Source organism: Anomaloglossus baeobatrachus, chromosome 7 (assembly GCF_048569485.1).
Source record: "Anomaloglossus baeobatrachus isolate aAnoBae1 chromosome 7, aAnoBae1.hap1, whole genome shotgun sequence".
Lineage (NCBI taxonomy): Eukaryota > Metazoa > Chordata > Amphibia > Anura > Aromobatidae > Anomaloglossus > Anomaloglossus baeobatrachus.
Window position 1 is genome coordinate 76552544 of NC_134359.1, and position 6206 is coordinate 76558749.

The following is a 6206-nucleotide window of genomic DNA, read 5'->3' on the forward strand; positions in this document are numbered from 1 at the left end:
TCACATCCCAGTGCAGGCCACAAGCTGCGATCGGGTGACTCCGGGACTGCTGTGCAGCTGTAATCACTCTGACCTTCTGCCCAATTTCTCCTTTTAGCACAATGGGAGAATGTGCAGTTGAGCAAGAGAAGAACAAATGCTTTAATTTTACATGGCTTCTTTCTCATATGTGCCAGATACCTATTTTTATTTTTTTTTTAGAACAGACTTTTTCCCCCCATGCCTATACTTCCAAGGGTATGTTCACTGTTCACACGGGAAGGAAAAATCTGTAGGTAAACCTGGGTGGGCTAAAAGATCATGTTGGGGGACGTAAGGGGTGGGGTGGGGGGATTTCAAAGGCCAATCCTTTTATTCTGCAGGGATATAATCCACCGCCAGGAATGTCTGGCAGCGGCTTCTTTACACATAACAGGCGCAATGGGCTGATCTCTGTGATTGTGGAATCAAGTGAGACCATCGTCAGCCATCTGATGTTTTCGGCCATCTACAGAGGGCACTTCCCTTCACACACACAATAGAAACTCTGACAAACTGAAAGTTTTTTTGTTACTTAAGGCCCCTTTCACACGTCAGTGATTCTGGGACGTTTGTGCTTTTTTTTAAACGTACCAGAATCACTGACATACGCAGACCCATTATAGTGAATGGGTCTGCTCACACGTCAGTGATTTTTCACTGCACGTGTCTCCGTGCAGCGTACCCGCGTGTGCGTGATTGCTGCACGGAGACATGTCCATTTTTTTCTGGCATCACTGATGTTCCACGGACCACGCAGTGGTGTGATCCATGAGACACGTGCCAGAAAAAAACGTGCATTTAAAATAATAATCATTTCACTCACCCGGCGTCCAGCGATGTCCTCTGCAGCCCGTGCAGCTTGCTGCTTCTGAGCCGGCTCATTACTGTCGTGCATATTCATTATGCGCGACACAGCCGACCCGGAAGCAGCTGCTGCGGGGGTCACCGCCGGCCGGATGCTGCACCGCGGGAGCGATCAGCACCATGGAGAGCGGGAGCGGGCGCAGGTGAGTTGATTTCTAAGTGCAATCACGGGCCACGGAGAACGGAGCCCGGATTGCACTTAGACAACCCACGTGTGCCGTGATTCACGTTACACGGAGGGACATGTGCGTGTTTTACACGCCAGTGAAAAATGTCAGTGTTTTTCACTGACGTGTGAAACGGGCCTAAATGCAAGTATTTAGGGCTAAAAAAGAAAATTTTGGCAATACCATTTTATTAAAAATGGTGCCCCATTTGCCTTCTCTAGCTTCTGTGTTGTTCTGTCCATTGCTGGTTGGAGAGTAAAGGGGGCTTTACACGGTACCGATATCGGTAATGGCGTACCCGCCCCCATCGTTTGTGTGACACGGGCATATCGCTGCGTGTCGCGCACAAAATCGCACTCCCCCGTCACATGCACTTACCTGCTCTGCGACGTCGCTCTGGCCGGTGATCCGCCTCCTTTCTAAGGGGGTGGTTTGTTCGGCATCACAGCGACGTCACACGGCAGACGTCCAATAGAAGCGGAGGGGTGGAGATGAGCGGGATGTAAACATCCCGCCCACCTCCTTCCTTCCACATAGCCGGTGGAGGCAGGTAAGGAGATGTTCGTCACTCTGCAGTGTCACACACAGCGATGTGTGCTGCCGCAGGAACGAGGAACAACATCGCTAATGAGAGGTGAACGATTTTTGGTTTTAGGACGACCTCTCCGCGGCAAATGATTTTGCCACTTTTGCAATCGTTTTAGGTCGCACATAAGTGTCACACGCTGCGATAACGTTAATGACGCCGGATGTGCGTCACAAACACCGTGACCCCGACGATAAAACAGTAACGATATCGTAGCGTGTAAAGCCCTCTTAAGAGGCCACACAGGGCACTAGTGCGATGCTCGCATGACACTGGGCTTGCGCTAGCAGTACAGCAGAGCTGAGTGTCATGCTAGTATCCCTGCAACTGTGTGATCGGACCTCAGCTGCAGGGGGCGGGCCGGCACTGAGAAGAGTCGGGAGGGATTTCTCTCTCTCTCTCCTCCGTTGCTGGCTATTGCTATTCTCGCGGTACACCGGTGTACCGTGAGTGCAGCGCGATTTTTCTCTCACCCCATACACTTGAATGGGTGTGAGAGAAACAATGATCACATTACAGTAGCAGCATGCTGTGATTGTTTTCTTGGTCTGATTAGGGCTGAGAAAATAATCGCTCATGTGCGCTGACACACAGGCTAATATTGGTCCGAGGGGAATGTGATGTTTTATCCCACTCTACTTGCACTGATTTTCTCGCTGTGTGGCTTAGGCCTATCTGAGAATTCATTAGTAAGTTTACAACTAATATTTGTCTTTTTCTGAGCTCCTGAGTAATGGCCACAGGACACATCAGAGAAGCAAAGAGCCTGCAAGAGACAGTGAAACATTTGTGATCCACAAATTATCACAAGGAGAGGACAGTAAGAACCAGTTGGGTTTTTTTGCACCATTCTTGGCACAGTTACAGGACATTGTGGATCACAGTATATATATATATATATATATATATATATATATATATTCATTTATATAGTGCTATTAATTCAACAGCACTGTACATACATTGTGAGCTCCAATGGGAACAGTGTTGCCAATCTAAATTCCCTATCTGTATGTCTTTGGAGTGTGGGAGGAAACCGGAGTACCGGGAGGAAACCCACGCAAACACGGGGAGAACATACAAACTCCTAGCAGATGGTGTCCTGAGTGGGACTAGAACCCAGGACCCCAGCGCTGCAAGACTGCAGTGCTAACCACTGAGCCATCGTGCCGCCCGTGACCCCATTCACCTGCAATGTGACCTCCTGGCCTAGACCTGGCCTCAGTGACCAAGCCAGCGACCGTATGAGGGTACATGTCCGGCTGTAACTGGGAGAGACTACTGGTGGTGTCCATCACCGCCCTGTACACTGGCATTGACACTAGTGATGAGCGGGCACTACTTTGCTCAGGTGCTCGATACTCTTAACAAGCAGACAGGAGCAACTTGTGTACTGAGTATAATGGACATCAATGGGGAAATCGAGGATTTTTCCAGAAGATTTTCCAGAAAGATGCTCAAGTTGCCCATTCTTTCGTTTTCCATTGACGAGTAGAGTCCGTCCAAGCATCCAATTGCTCATTACGAGTACTGAGCACCTGAGCATGGTAGTGCCCGCTCATCACTAGTTACCAGTACTGAGCACCTGAGCATGGTAGTGCCCGCTCATCACTAGTTACAAGTACTGACCACCTGAGCATGGTAGTGCCCGCTCATCACTAGTTACAAGTACTGAACACCTGAGCATGGTAGTGCCCGCTCATCACTAGTTACAAGTACTGAACACCTGAGCATGGTAGTGCCCGCTCATCACTAGTTACAAGTACTGAACACCTGAGCATGGTAGTGCCCGCTCATCACTAGTTACCAGTACTGAACACCTGAGCATGGTAGTGCCCGCTCATCACTAGTTACAAGTACTGAACACCTGAGCATGGTAGTGCCCGCTCATCACTAGTTACAAGTACTGAACACCTGAGCATGGTAGTGCCCGCTCATCACTAGTTACATGTACTGAACACCTGAGCATGGTAGTGCTCGCTCATCACTAGTTACAAGTACTGAACACCTGAGCATGGTAGTGCCCGCTCATCACTAGTTACAAGTACTGAACACCTGAGCATGGTAGTGCCCGCTCATCACTAGTTACAAGTACTGAACACCTGAGCATGGTAGTGCCCGCTCATCACTAGTTACATGTACTGAACACCTGAGCATGGTAGTGCCCGCTCATCACTAGTTACATGTACTGAACACCTGAGCATGGTAGTGCCCGCTCATCACTAGTTACAAGTACTGAACACCTGAGCATGGTAGTGCCCGCTCATCACTAGTTACATGTACTGAACACCTGAGCATGGTAGTGCCCGCTCATCACTAGTTACAAGTACTGAACACCTGAGCATGGTAGTGCTCGCTCATCACTAGTTACAAGTACTGAACACCTGAGCATGGTAGTGCCCGCTCATCACTAGTTACAAGTACTGAACACCTGAGCATGGTAGTGCCCGCTCATCACTAGTTACATGTACTGAACACCTGAGCATGGTAGTGCCCGCTCATCACTAGTTACATGTACTGAACACCTGAGCATGGTAGTGCCCGCTCATCACTAGTTACCAGTACTGAACACCTGAGCATGGTAGTGCCCGCTCATCACTAGTTACAAGTACTGAACACCTGAGCATGGTAGTGCCCGCTCATCACTAGTTACAAGTACTGAACACCTGAGCATGGTAGTGCCCGCTCATCACTAGTTACATGTACTGAACACCTGAGCATGGTAGTGCCCGCTCATCACTAGTTACATGTACTGACCACCTGAGCATGGTAGTGCCCGCTCATCACTAGTTACAAGTACTGAACACCTGAGCATGGTAGTGCCCGCTCATCACTAGTTACAAGTACTGAACACCTGAGCATGGTAGTGCCCGCTCATCACTAGTTACAAGTACTGAACACCTGAGCATGGTAGTGCCCGCTCATCACTAGTTACCAGTACTGAACACCTGAGCATGGTAGTGCCCGCTCATCACTAGTTACAAGTACTGAACACCTGAGCATGGTAGTGCCCGCTCATCACTAGTTACAAGTACTGAACACCTGAGCATGGTAGTGCCCGCTCATCACTAGTTACAAGTACTGAACACCTGAGCATGGTAGTGCTCGCTCATCACTAGTTACCAGTACTGAACACCTGAGCATGGTAGTGCCCGCTCATCACTAGTTACAAGTACTGAACACCTGAGCATGGTAGTGCCCGCTCATCACTAGTTACAAGTACTGAACACCTGAGCATGGTAGTGCCCGCTCATCACTAGTTACATGTACTGACCACCTGAGCATGGTAGTGCCCGCTCATCACTAGTTACCAGTACTGAGCACCTGAGCATGGTAGTGCCCGCTCATCACTAGTTACCAGTACTGAGCACCTGAGCATGGTAGTGCCCGCTCATCACTAGTTACCAGTACTGAGCACCAGAGCATGGTAGTGCCCGCTCATCACTAGTTATGAGTACTGAGCACCAGAGCATGGTAGTGCCCGCTCATCACTAGTTACGAGTACTGAGCACCCGAGCATGGTAGTGCCCGCTCATCACTAGTTATGAGTACTGAGCACCAGAGCATGGTAGTGCCCGCTCATCACTAGTGGTCATCCATATTGGTGGTGCCCTGTTACCCAGGACACACAGTTACCTCCTGCGCTCAGTACCCAGGTGGCACAATGCAGACAGTACAGCGCCATGTACAGGACACCCGTGGACATCATCATGTGCCCGCAGGCATACACTGGTGCGCTGACACATGGCACTGGGCATCCACATACCAGCAGTGTACAGTGCATGTCACCCTGCCACGTGCTCCCTATACTCTGACACAGCGCTGTCACCTACCTGCGCCGCCGTCCTGGCAGGCCGCTCACTCACCGCATGTAGCCGCTGTCACCGCGCTCAGGTCACAATGCCCGTTCCCCTATATTCACAAGCTCGTCTGCTGCTGTGCACAGTACCCGGCATTCCACACGTGACTACATTTCCCAGGATGCATAGTAACAAAGCAAAACAACACGTAATCGGGGCACGGCAGCGCCATCTAGCTGCTCCGCGGTATGTGCACATGCGGCGCTGTTCTGCTGTATCCGTGTGCTGTCCGTGGTGCGGATCAGCGGCAGAGATATGTGATAGAAACCGGCGCGGATTCTTCCCTCCAAGCTTTCAATTGTACCTGAGTCAAGTGGTCATTGCTGCAGCACCAAGTAAATAACTTGTAGCTCTGGTGCAACCAGGCGCCCCTGAGCAGTACATACCCCAGCCGGACCCCTCCCTGAGACGCCAACAGTACCCCAGCCGGACCCCTCCCTGAGACGCCAACAGTACCCCAGCCGGACCCCTCCCTGAGACGCCAACAGTACCCCAGCCGGACCCCTCCCTGAGACGCCAACAGTACCCCAGCCGGACCCCTCCCTGAGACGCCAACAGTACCCCAGCCAAACCCCTCCCTGAGACGCCAACAGTACCCCAGCCGGACCCCTCCCTGAGACGCCAACAGTACCCCAGCCGGACCCCTCCCTGAGACGCCAACAGTACCCCAGCCGGACTCCTCCCTGAGACACCAACAGTACCCCAGCC

General features: G+C 51.2%; 1 protein-coding gene across 3 annotated transcripts in view; it reads right to left on the bottom strand.

Annotated features, from left to right (window-relative positions):
• Nucleotides 1-5604, bottom strand: part of SLC19A1 (solute carrier family 19 member 1) — a 31127-nt gene extending 25523 nt beyond the window's left edge. For 2 of the 3 annotated variants that reach the window (XM_075318902.1, XM_075318901.1), the window contains exon 1: nucleotides 5505-5604. The gene's annotated coding sequence lies outside the window, so the exon portion shown is untranslated. Of the gene's footprint in view, nucleotides 1-5471 lie in introns of all 3 variants that reach the window. The other variant, XM_075318899.1, reaches the window with a different exon arrangement.
• Between the last annotated feature and the right edge of the window lie 602 nt (nucleotides 5605-6206).